This window comes from Chlorocebus sabaeus, chromosome 5 (assembly GCF_047675955.1).
Source record: "Chlorocebus sabaeus isolate Y175 chromosome 5, mChlSab1.0.hap1, whole genome shotgun sequence".
NCBI lineage: Eukaryota > Metazoa > Chordata > Mammalia > Primates > Cercopithecidae > Chlorocebus > Chlorocebus sabaeus.
The window spans coordinates 50,590,272-50,604,305 of record NC_132908.1 but is presented as its reverse complement, the minus strand read 5'-3'; the positions used below and the strand labels follow the sequence as shown (position 1 = coordinate 50,604,305).

Genomic DNA, 14,034 nt, shown 5'->3' with positions numbered 1-14,034 from the left:
TAGGGAGTTTCTGATAAAGTATATAATCTAAAATGGCACAGAAAAAAACTGGATACAGATTTTCTAGGAAAGTTCCTAAATGTCTACAAAAGAAAATAATCTTAAGAAGGACTAATTTCATCATAATATGACCATACTATTATGAGAACTAAGAAAATTATTGTGTATATAGAGAATTTTATTTAATGAAAATAATGTAATTTAAGTACATAGTTTATCGACACATTTTATATTATTTTAGAGTCTGTTTATAAAATTGTAGTCCACAAATGATTCAGAGTCCAGCATAGGACACAAACACCTCCTTACACAATTCTAACTTTGGGCTCTTATTGCTTTTCTGTGTAGTGGAAATGCATTAAGATGTGTATGCATTAACAAATAACCTGTAAAGAGGTTTCTTCTTTATCTTAATTGAGTAAAAAGAAATGTCTTATCTCATTTATAGGCCACATGATTGTCACTAAGTGACCAGCTAGGATCAAGAATTAAGTTGGACAGGTCTTCTTATAGCCTTTTCACCAACAATAGGATTTCTAAGAAACAGAGCCCTAAGTGGCCCTCATCAGACACAGCCTTTAGAGGTGTGAACTTGAAAATGATTTTATATAAAGGTGTGGGTCTACACCAGAGGCAACACTAGTCACTCTTTAACTCCTGATCACTACCACCCACCCATCCTTAGTGAGCCTGGGGAGAGGAAATAACCCATCATCTACAAGGAATAAAGCAAAGACACCCCACTATCAAAGCTTGTATGAACAAAGGTCAACTAATTGCCCTATTCTCTACCAACAAGAATATAGCAGTTTCTAATATACATCTGCAGACAGCAAAACATAAATTATTTTAAGAAATATATGAGCATGTAGCAACCTTCCACTCCTAGGCAAAAATAGAAATTATGGTGCATAAATCCAGATTACTACATATAGTTTTGATCCAGAAAAATATTCCAAGCCATAAGTACACAAATACTATTTGGATAGTTGATCAAATAATGCTGTTCACAGTGAAGAGTATTCCACAATACAAAAGACTTGATAAAGATTTGAATATGAAGTGACTTCTCTTTTCAGCGGCATAATCTGAGTGGGAGAGTTCCTTATCTAATATTCAGGTATATATGTACACAAAGACTGAATTAAGAGACAGGAACATCTTTCCCAAATCCTATATTTAGGCCTGAGGTGCAAACCTCATGGTATAACATGAACTAATACAGGAAAAATGAAAGAAAGTTCTCCTTCAGACACCACAGGACAAATGAAAGGGAAGTACTCCTTTAGACATCACAGAGTATTTTTTTTTATATATACTTTAAGTTCTAGGGTACATGTACAGAGCGTGCAGGTTTGTTACGTATGTATACTTGTGCCATGTTGGTGTGCTGCACCCATCAACTCGTCAGCACCCATCAACTCGTCATTTACATCAGGTATAACTCCCAAGGCAATCCCTCCCCCCTCCCCCCTCCCCATGATAGGCCCCTGTGTGTGATGTTCCCCTTCCCGAGTCCAAGTGATCTCATTGTTCAGTTCCCACCTATGAGTGAGAACATGCGGTGCTTGGTTTTCTGTTCTTGTGATAGTTTGCTGACATCACAGAGTATTAATGGTACCCACAAAGACTGAATTGAGAGACAGGAACATCCTTCCTAAATCCTATATTTAGGCCTGAGTTGCAAACCTCACAGTACAACGTGAACTAATACAGGAAAAATGAAAGAAAGTTCTCCTTCAGACACCACAGGACAAATGAAAGGGAAGTACTCCTTTAGACATCACAGAGTATTAATGGTACTCATATTCCTAAAGGATAATATAGAACAAAAATTAAAATGACTTCAAAAACAGCTTAGCTGATTAACTAGTCACAGATCCATAATGAATAACAAAAGTAACCCAAGAATTTAGGAAAGGCAGATCCCTGAGCAGATCCTAAGAAAATTTTACTGGACTTGAATAAGTTCAATGTTCAAATTATTAAATTATCAGCAATTTCCTATACTACAGGAAACAGAGGGTATCGTGCCTCAGTTTGCTGTTCTCAATCCCAAATTCAGAGGACCAAGCTAAATTTCTTCCTTGGGGCTTCCAGCTCGACTTTACATGACGAGTCCACACTTCATCCTTTCATGCAGGAGGAGAAACTAACCAGACATGAAATGGTCATAAAATCCACCTATTATTTCCCCTATTCAAATATCTTACTGGGGGGAATAATGGCAATTGGCCAAAATGAGGCAGGTAGACACATTCTGGATTTGCTAAAGCCGACCATGACAGTTTTCCATGAACATTCAAGAGGAGGAGCTAGTCCTCGTATCTATTCTCTCTACCCCAGGACACAATAATAATTCTCAACAATAGGATTTCTAATCACAGATAGAGCCTTAGTGGCCCTCATCAGAGACAGTCGTTAGTGGTACAAATGAACTTGAAAATAAACATTATATATAGGTATTGGTCTATACCAGTAGCAGCACTGTAGACTGGTCTCAAACTCCTGACCTCATGGCAGCACTGGTGTAGACCAACACCTTTAAACTCTGATCACTATCACCCACCCTTCCTTAAGTGACCCTAGGGAAAGGAGATAACTCATCATCTATAAGAAATAAAGCCAAGATACCCTATTATTCAGACATTATTCATCCAATAAATGTCTGGGAAATGAATTAATATGTGAACTCCCCAATACTGCTTGTCAAACTTTCTACTGGGCTGGTGGACAAAGGAGTACATCAGGATGGCATTTCTTAGAAAGAAACAGATTTGATTCATATCCTCAAAAGATCAGGATGACAACTGCTGGGTTCTGCTTTCCCTGTTCACCCACCATCGCCCGGTTCTATCTTTCCATATGTCCCAAATGTCAAGTTTAATATCTAAAACATCTTTCATCTGAAACCATGATTCGGCAAGAACTTTTCAAGACGATGCTGAATTCAGCAACATCCAAAAGCAGGCAAATTAGTGGCTCCTGCTATTTCAGTGTTCCACAGATCAGTGGAGGTAAGTAGGAACTCCCACAAATGGAAAACGTGACCCCAACAACCCTATCCTGGTATTTGTTCCAGGTGCTGACAGCAATCGAGAGTCCCCTTAGACCTAAACCGAGGTTACCACTCTCCCTCCTTCTACCATGTGTCTTTTCGTTAGATCCTTGGTGACAGAGTGACAAAGCATCTAGTTTTAGGTTTTTGTCTTTCTTTTATAAATGAAGGCAAAAGCCTATGTGATTAGAGCTCAAATAATTTTAGAAACATTTGCTACATACTTGTGATGAGGCATGGGGAATAAAGTTAAATGGGAGTCTTGCTCTTCTCTCTGCCTGATTCTGTAAAGTGAGATGCTTAACTGAAGTGCCTGAGTGTTTTGAGATCATTAGAAGTATGAGCTGACCCAACCAGGTGACCCATTTTCCTCCTTTCAGTAGAACAAAGGCCAGACACACTCATTTTACCATATTCATTGTACACTGAACTGTCAGTGCAAGGGGTACCAGTTGCCTCCAGGTCATGAAATAATACTAAAAACTTTATAATCATTCATTGATTTAGTTTTCAGCATACTATATCATTTGAATCCAATGGGAGCATAAAGAGCTATTTGTGAGGTCAACCACGGTACAGACAGATGCTGACATGCTATTGATGGCAAGGTGGAAAGAAATTGCTAAATACAGCAGATCAATACCTCGTTTCAGTGTTACAGCCTTCTGCAGACATAAAATATATATCTTTACAGCTACAAAAATAATAATAATGAAAGTGGGAGATAAATGCTTCCCTCAAGGTAAACTATTTGATTAGCTAAGGGCAAAGGTGACAGCAGCAGTTACACTAAAGTAACTTTATAGTCTTAAATAAAAACAGGAGGAAGAGCAGTAGATGAAATGGCAAAATGAATCGGGACACATAGGTGGTTCAGACATAACTCTTTTAAAAAACACAGTGATAGGTAAAGGGCCACCAAAATCTACGATTTCTCCTATGACTACAAATGCAGTTTCCTTAGATCTATTCTGGCATACGGTTTTACACAAAACTTTTTTTTTTTTTTTTTTTTTTTGAGATGGAGTCTCACCCTGTCACCCAGGCTGGAGTGCAATCGCACAACCTCAGCTCACTACAACCTCTGCCTCCCGGGTTCAAGCGATTCTCCTGCCTCAGCTTCCCAAGTAGCTGGGATTACAGGCACACACCACCACGCCTAGTTAATTTTTTGTATCTTTGGTAGAGATGGGGTTTCACCATGTTGGCCAGGCTGGTCTCGAACTATGATCTTGTGATCTACCTACCTCGTCCTCCCAAAGTGCTGGGACTACAGGCATGAGCCACCACGCCTGGCCTACACAAAACATTTTCTAAGCAAAATATTTTCTATTGGTGATGAAGAGCAGATTGACAGTTAAGGTTAAATAACTGTTCAGTAAAGTTAAAAAAAAAAACAACAAAAAACACAAAGTTTAACTTCCAGTCTATATATGTTTCCATTTGACAAGAAATGCTGAGAGTCGGGCCGGGCGCGGTGGCTCAAGCCTGTAATCCCAGCACTTTGGGAGGCCGAGACGGGCGGATCACGAGGTCAGGAGATCGAGACCATCCTGGCTAACATGGTGAAACCCCGTCTCTACTAAAAATATAAAAAAACTAGCCGGGCGAGGTGGCGGGCGCCTGTAGTCCCAGCTGCTCGGGAGGCTGAGGCAGGAGAATTGCGCGAACCCGGGAGGCGGAGCTTGCAGTGAGCAGAGAGCGGGCCACTGCACTCCAGCCTGGGTGACAGAGCGAGACTCCATCTCAAAAAAAAAAAAAAAAAAAAAAAAAGAAATGCTGAGAGTCAACTACATTTGTAGCATCTTACTAGACACAAAAAATAAATTTATATCAGCGTTGTCAGCCAGAGGGATCTCATAATCCCCATAGGGAAATGAGAATTACTGTGTTTGTATAAAACACTACTATATATAAGCAATCATAAAATGTAAAATTTAATATGACCTAATATCAACCACCATTCACCAGTAAGTGTACCATACACCAGTAAGTGTACCATACACAAACTTACCGTTAGTATCATACTTTTTGACATAGGAAATAAAGTCGGTAAGGAAAGAGATGAAGGGAATAATCCTCAAATGCTTTATGAAAGAGGAGGGACTTAAGAAAAGACCTCAGGGTCTGGTGGATCATACAATCATTAAAATAGTTTTTATTAGCCGGGCGAGGTGGCGGGCGCCTGTAGTCCCAGCTACTCGGGAGGCTGAGGCAGGAGAATGGCGTAAACCCGGGAGGTAGAGCTTGCAGTGAGCCGAGATCCGGCCACTGCACTCCAGCCTGGGCGACACAGTGAGACTCCGTCTCAAAAAAAAAACAAACAAATAAATAAAAAATAAATAAATAAATAAAATAGTTTTTATTTCTCAGATGAAACTCTTTCTGTAGATCTCCAAAGTTTGAGCTTATAAACAACCAAGCAGAATTTACCATCAATTATCTGAGATATGAAGTCTCCCAGGAATCTTTAAAAGCTGTGTAAAGGGTAAGAATCTCTGTTTTCAAAAAATTATAGTTTTTCCTACTGCAATGAATGGTTTAAAAAAAATATGGGGGCAGAGGGTGAGAAGAGCACATTGCTCTTCATAATGCTGAAATGTCATAATGCTGAAATGTCAGTGGTTTGTGAAATCCTTCAGTGACCAATATTCGAAAAGAGAGTATGTAATACCTACCCAGAAAATACTATCACTCTGCATTTAGACAGTGTTTAGCAATTTTAAAACAACCTGTTAACCTAAGACTGACTTATATGATGATATTTATTTCCCCAAAGAACGTGGGAACTCTCAGGTAAGTAAAAGAGACTTACTTGATACAATTATCACCCTTCCATAGCAACGAACAAAGTAAATTAAAAATAAAAATAAATCTCAGTGCAAGAGAAACAATGAAAATGTAATGTAACTGCAATTGAAAGGGAAAGAATAATCATACATTTATTTTTCATCCAATTGAGAAAAAAATTTAACAATATTAATAGCTGTCCTAAATTGTATAAAAATAGAAATTTTTTTTACCAATTTTATAATTTGTTATCAATCTGTATCAACGCCACTGTTTTATTAGTCTATACTTCAGGAACAGAGTATAATGTCTCTAGCCAATCTTCTGCAGAAGAAATGAGATGGTGCCAAAAGGTTGACCTCCTCAAGTTACACATGTGCATTTCACTAGACTGTGTGTTGATGTAGCTGTCTAGGTCAACCCGAGTAAACTGGGAGAAGCAACGTGATTGGGGCAAGGCTCCTAGGTCTTGGTCCAATTGAGGATCACTTAGTAATTCATGTTTGAAAAGTAGGTCTCAGGCCAGGTACAGTGGCTCATACCTGTAATCCTAGGACTTTGGGAGGCCAAGACAGGCAGACAGCTTGAGCCCAAGGGTTTGAAACCAGCCTGAGCAACATAGTGAGACCCGTTCTCTACAAAATGTACAAAAATTAGCCAGGTTTGGTGGCGCACACCTGTAGTCTCAGCTACTGAGGATCCTGGGGTGGGAGGATTGCTTGAGCCCAGGAGGTCAAGGCTGCAGTAAGTTATGACTGCGCCACTGCACTCCAGCCTGGGTGACAGAGCAGGACCCAGGACCCTGTCTCAATGAAAAAAAAAAAAATGGAAGAGAAAAGTACATCTCAGAAAACATTCGATCGACAAACATTTACTGTATATCTGTCAACAAAGTTCTGTGCTAGATACTTCAGAAGACACAGATATATATACACATATATATATACATATATATATATATCTTTTTAAGTTTCTGTGTTTCTAACACAAAGAAATAATAAATGTCTGAAATGATGAATATGCTAATTATGCTGATCTGATCTGATCACTATACACGATATGTATCAAAACATCACTATGTACTCCATGAATATGTACAATATTGTCTACTTAAAAATAAATTGCTGTTCCTAAGAACTTGATAATTTCTACATGGTGGAGAGGGGGAGAAGTGGTGGATGAGATAAGAATGCTAAAAACCTATTTTAAATCATATTTATATCTACATAACATTGTTAGTATTCAAAGAGCTTTTACATTTATTATCTTATTGATGACATCTCAGATGAAGCTGGGAAGAGAGTTATTATCCCCATTTTACAGATGAAACATCACAGAGATTGGAGGACTCATACAAGGTAATGTCTAGTAAGTGGCATATGTAAGACTCCAAGTTTAGCCCTCCAGCTACCGGTGATGTGCACTGGTAGTTGGAAGACTAAACTTCCACTAACTATAGCAGGCTACTTACTACTTGTGTGGAGTGAAAGGGGAATGGGGGTATTCATGGTATTCCTTCAGGAAACATTAGTTCAGTGCCTATTGTGTTCAAAACTCTGTGGACATTGGGGTACAAAGAAAAATAAAATACAGTCTGTATAACTAAGCTATGAGAAAGAAAATGAAAAAAATCATTAGAATACTGAATAAGTGCTACAAAAACATGCACAAATTGATACAGAAACAGAAAAGAGAAAACTACTTCAAGATTTTGAAATACTTTCCATATTAAACAAAAAAGAATAATAATGAACTAAGTAAGCATTCATCTCAAGATGTTGCCAAAAGCAGCTTAGGCAATGCAGGACAAAGAAAGCAATAAAAACAAAGGTAGAAATTAATGAATTAGAGCATAAACAAATTCAAGAGCTTGTTTAAAAAAAAAAAAAAAACAGACTACCAGCAAATACAGTCAATTTTTAAAGAGAAGACATGAATATACAAAGTTATAATTTAAAAGAAGATGGAAAAAGTGAATATGAAATTTTTCAAATTATAAAACTATACACGATTCTACCCTAGTAAACCAGAGAATGTTATGTTCAATGCCATGTCAATAAATGTAAAACTCTGCCCTGCTAAGATATAATGACGAAAATTTACTCAAGAATTAAACTAAATAGACAATAGCCAGGCATAGTGGTGCACGCCTGCAATCCCACCTACTCAAGGGGCTGAAGCAGGAGAACTGCTTGAGCCTGGAAGGCAGAGGTTGCAGTAAGCTAAGACTACAGCCTGGGTGACACAGCAAGACCCTGCTCAAAAAAAAAAAAAAAAAAAAAAAAAGAAGTAGTAAAGTTCAAATTCCCAACAGGCAAATAATCCCGATGCTTTGTAAATGGCTCCTAAGCAGAAAAGGAGGAGGAAAATTCTGCAAGTCATTTCATGACACTAGCTCATAATACGATACCAAATTTGACAAAAAGAAAGCACACAAAGGAGTTTCTCAGTATTTTTACTCACTTTACCTTCTTCTACTGTGATCTTATCCCTATCAGCCAAAAATGCTTTATTAGGCTTTACAAACTGTAGCTTGAAATACGTTCAACATGTATGTTACACAGGACCCATGCAAAGATTCTGATGTACCCTCAGCTCCTGGAGTACCACTCTGCAGTTTCCATAAGAATCGCTGTACTGACCCATCTTACTTTCCTAATTGAAATACTAAAAAGTTGAATTCAGCAACATATTAAAAGACCTATATAATACAACCAAGTAGGCTTTTATCCCAAGGAACCATAATTAGAAAGTCGAATAAATTACATTTTCTCAGGAGAAGTAAAGATACTACCATCTAAACAGATATCCAAAAAATGTTCCTAAAATTCATTAAAATTGAACCTCAGTCCCTGGAAAAAAAAAAAAAAGTAAGAATCAAAGATAACTGCCAATAACTACCACTTTACTTAATATTAGAATCCCAAAGTATAACTGTTGAAGACATGACTATCTGCTGTAACCGCTACCGACTGGAGGTTCTAGACAAGGTAATAATGGAAGAAAAAAAAGACAGGAGAGTATAATTACTGAAAGAGGAAAAAACAAATTATATTTGCAGATAATTAGATGATCTACCTCGTATATATCCAGAAAACCCAAGAAAATCATCCAAAAATATTAGAATGATAAGGACGCATTCTGTATTGTGGCCAAATACAAAAATAGCACACACATAAAAAACTTTCTTAAGTATCATTTAAAAAACACAATTTTTAAATATCCCATTTGCAATAGTAACCAAAAAATAGTAATCAAAAATATAAAATACCCATGTATTTTACACAAAGTAATAAATAGTTCCCAACTGAACAAAATTACAAAACTTTCTGAAGATCATAAAACTTAAATAAATGTAGAGACAGATAATTACTGAATGAGAAAAATTATTTACCATAAATATTTCAGTTATTTCCAGATTAATGTATATTTTTAATGCAATAACAATTAAAATAGCAACCGACTGGCAGGGCTCATGGAGGACCTTGACAAAGTGATTTTTAAATTTACCTGGGAAAAAATTTAGGTTGTCTTCTCAATGCAAGAGATGAGCCACGGAATTTCTGAAAGTAAAGACTAATTATAGGGGCCTTATGCTGCCAAATATAGAAAGATATTATAAAACTATGGCAATTAAAATGATGTATCAAAGTAAAAACAAACAGGATAAAAAGCAGATCTGATTACTTAAGCATTCAAATCAGTACGTAAAAGATAAGTCAGTAAATGCAAGCAGCAATATCTGATTGGCCTTGAGGAAGAAAAATTTCCACATCTACTCCATATCATAACACTAACAAATTCTAGACACATTTTAACAATTATAAGAAAAAAATATAAAATATTAATAACCAGAAGAACATGTAAATGACTGTTAATCTAATACTGAGGGGGAAAATGTTTTTCTAATTATAAATGAAAGAAAATTTCTGAATAACAAAAATATAGTCAGGCAATAAACAAACTGGAAAAATCTTTCTATCACATGATTAGTAAATAACATCCCTAATCCACAAAATATGTTTCCAAATCAGTAAGAAAAGACAAACACGTTAGCGAAATGAACACAGCCTATATGAATAAACAAATCACAAAAGAACTATATTTTGCCAATATAAATGGTGGGAGGAAATTCAACCAAATATAATAATTAGGAAAATACAAATTACCTCCACAAGTTCCTACTTTTCCTCCAAACTGGCAAATATTTTTGTTTTCTGATAATTCCCGGTGTTAACAGTGGATGTACCAATAAGCACTCTCATATATTGCTTCTTAAATTGGAAACTGGCATTACCTCCCTGGGTAACAACTTGACAATGAGAAGCAAAAATCTTAACAAAAGTTAGCCCATACAATTCTCCTTTTAATTTATCCTATGAAATATTCCAAAGACTTGCAGAGATTTATGTACAAGAATGTTCACTAAAGGATAACCTATGATAGAATGGAAAAAAATCCATATGATAAAATACTATACAATTGGAATTATATGAAAAAATATTCATTATATACTGGATGGTAAAAAAAGCAGAGTAAAAAATATACACATTATCATTCTAATTTTTGTTTAAAATATATCTTTGTAAACAGTATTTATCTCTGAAGAATTATGAGACTTTTTTCTGCCTCATATTTTTCCGTATTTGTTAGTTTTTCTAAAATAAAATATTATGTAATCAGAAAAAAATTCATTAAGAAATTTAAGAAATGCTTCTCTATCTCATATACCATATACTTATATCTACGGTGTGGTTCTATATGTATGAAGCTGACTTTCATAAGCTGCACATGAAAAATAATTTCATTATTTTAATAGCCACATGCATAGTAATAACTAACCTTATACAGCACTTACCCCAACAATATTCTAAATGCTTTACATATATTAAATCATTTAATCTTCACAACTATTATGATCCCCATTTTACAGATGAAGGTGGAGGCTCAAGGAGATTAGGTGACTTGCCCAAGATCACTCAGCCAGTAAATAGCAGAGCGAAAGGAATCCATGTTCTTAACCACCACAGGCTACCGTTTCTCCTCATAAACTATACTCTAAAGCAATAAGACTGATTTATAACATAAATGCCAGCACATAAACAACATAAGCACTATCTCCTTTCAGGTAGCCTCCTTGGGAAACTCTATACATATCCAAAGATGTGGTCATTGATCAAAACATTTTTGGAAATCTTTCCTTTGACTATCCCCCTAGGGTAGTAAACATGTCTCCAGCGAGGAAGGAAGAGATTTCTTTCAAACAGCTACGAGTCATTCAGAAACAAGTCGCAAAGTGGATGTCAGAATTCTGCTTTTGATAACACAGCAAGAAAAACCAGTGAGGCTGATTTTACTATTGCGCCCATGCTCCCAAGAAGTACTCATTCACAGTAGACTAGTATTTACTATACTGCATTGTTATAATTATTTGTTTACATGCCTGTCTTCCTCCTAAACTGAGGTCCTCAATGGCAAAGATTATATCTTACTCGTCCTCAAGTCTCCAGCCTGTAATCCAAGTCCTGGTACACAAAGGGTGCTAATTAAGTATTTCCGAATGAACTCTACAGAGAATGTCACACAAATGCTTTGAGCTGTAACAACATATTAGAATAAATATACTGCCAAGAGGGCATCTGAGTCTATATACAAATAAACATATAAGGTATGTGGAAAGAGATTATAATGAAAAAAATGGGAATTTTACAAAGTTCCCAAAATTCCAAATATTCAGGAAGACAGAAATCGGTTTTTAACGAGTCTTCTCATAATAATGTTTAGCTGTAGTCATTTCTCACAAGACATAAGGGGGGAGCGGATATGCCTCATTGTCTAAAAAGCAATCTACTGAACCAAGGATGCAGAAATAAACATAAACTTTCTCAGACAACAATGCAAAAACACATCTCCTCCACAGAAGACACCAGGATGCATCCTGCCTGTGTTCAATCGACAAACCACAACCTAGTGCCTGAAGTATAAATCAAAGTCTCTGGTACTTATTGACATTTGCTACCTGCAAATTTCTAATATGTGCAAGACGGGCCTATTTTTATTTACAGCACAAACCACAGACTGAATGTAAAACAAGATGCTTAATAAATCCAGAGGAACATAAAACACCAGCATAACTCAGACAGCAAGACAGACACTCACTCCTTAATTAAGTGGGTGATGTTCTGTTTAAAACAAAAAGACAACCCTGGGCTATAGCTAAGATTAAGCACTCAGTGTTGCAAGGGAAAAGGCAACCATTTTCAGGGCAGAGCCTTTAAATCATGAAAAATAAAGCATCTAATAGTCTGTATTCAATAGTAAGTAGACAGTCAGGACACAGACTGATTTGGATTAACACATTTTCAGTTATAACAAGTAATTTTACAGAGGATTAGTATCTTGATGGTCTGATCAATATGAGGCACCGCTGCTATTACACATGAAGAGAAAATTGCCCCTCTGGTAATAAAGTGTGCGTGTCTTCGTTCTCCTTCATTTGCTGAGTCCATTACTGTAATGGTTCCAGCATTAACAGCTGGGGCAATTTAGGCAGCAGGGGTCTGATGATTTTAAAAGCTGGGAACACTGACTACTCATCCTTTCCTCCCTTGCAGTCTGCATATGCAACTCCTCTGCCTGGCTGTGCTTCCAACACAAGGATCGTGTTTTATGAGAACAATGACTACTATTTCCCAATTATTGTCTCATTAATAGTGTTACCAGCCAATAACGGAACTAAAACAAAAATGGCTTGCAGCATATTGGCTGCTGATTCGGCAAAAAATTGCACACTATTTACCTAAATAACAAGATTGACATGACAACAGGCTAGAGTCCACATAAACTGTAATGTTTGCATTCATTTGCCCGGTGCTAGTCTCATATTCTTAAGCCAAAAAAATGCTGTTGTGCTGACAGACAAAAAAAAAAAAAAAAATCATCAGCAGAATTTTCCATCTTTGTTTTCAAAAAATGGCAAACTGGAAAACAGTGAGATAACAGACTGCTGTACATAGAAATAGAAAATCCATATTAATGCAGCCTTGAGACTTTAATCATGCCCAATTCAGCAGAGTGAGTTAAGGTTGCAACATCAGCCCATTTTATATTATTACTGGAGAAATGCTGGCCCTTGAGGCTCAGCCTTGAATGATCCAGTCACTAAATGAAGGTGCCAAAGGGCAGACTTAGGGCTAATGCAGAAATCAGAGCTCTGAATTTTCTGATCACAAACAATTATGAAAACACTCATGCTCTGGCAACAAATCTCCTCCTCAGAGCAGCTGCAACATAATTTGGTCCTTCAAACTGAATTTTCTACTTGGTTTCCACCAGTTTTAAAGGTCTTAACTGCCCTTTATCCATATGGCAGTTTTTTAACATAAGGAGATGCATGGTCACTTTGGAAGCAGGTCATTTCCAAAACTACAGAGTAAATAAATGATCGGCATAGCAACAGGACAGATGCTTATAGCAAAAACAAAAATGCACGCCTAAGAGTCAAACTCATAGAATCAGAGAGTAGAAAGGTGATTACCAGGGCTGGGAGGATGGGAAAGAGCTAATCAAGTGGCATAAACTTTCAATTATACAAGATGAATCAGTGCCAGAGATCTGCTATCCAACATTGTACCTACAGTTTACAATTCTTTATTGTACACTTAAAAAGGTGTTAAGAGAGTAGATCTTATGTTGTGTTCTTACCATAATAAAATACATTTTTTAAAAGGCAAACCATAGCATCAATTCAAGGTTTAACTTTCAAACATGTGATGGCTTAACAAACAGCATGCCAAGGACAAAAGTTTGGAAACAAGCCCTTACCAACACAAATCTTCATCTCTTCAACCTGTCCTAACCCAACCCAAGGAATCCTAAGAACCCTCCCAGTTTACATTGTGAAATCAACCAGTGAGACAATTTTATAAAATATTACAAAATCAGTTTATAATAGATGATTAAATGAATGTGCTTAGCAGAACTCTAAATTCACCTTCTCTAAGGTGTGTTTTTTTCATTAAGGTTCCAAAAGGACCATCTTAACAAAAGTTCCCCTCCTCTAAAAGTTAGGAAGTCACACTTTAAATATAACTTTAGCAAGAAATCTACCATGATAAACTAACAACAACAAAATACTCTAAATCTGAAAGGTGAACTGGCATTTTAAAATTGGAAGAGAACACTTG

The 14,034-nt window shown here is 36.5% G+C and overlaps 1 protein-coding gene across 2 annotated transcripts in view; it reads right to left on the bottom strand.

The window, feature by feature from the left end:
• FTO (FTO alpha-ketoglutarate dependent dioxygenase) overlaps positions 1-14,034 on the bottom strand; it is a 422,796-nt gene that overhangs the window by 399,147 nt on the left and 9,615 nt on the right. The gene's annotated exons all lie outside the window — the stretch shown is intronic.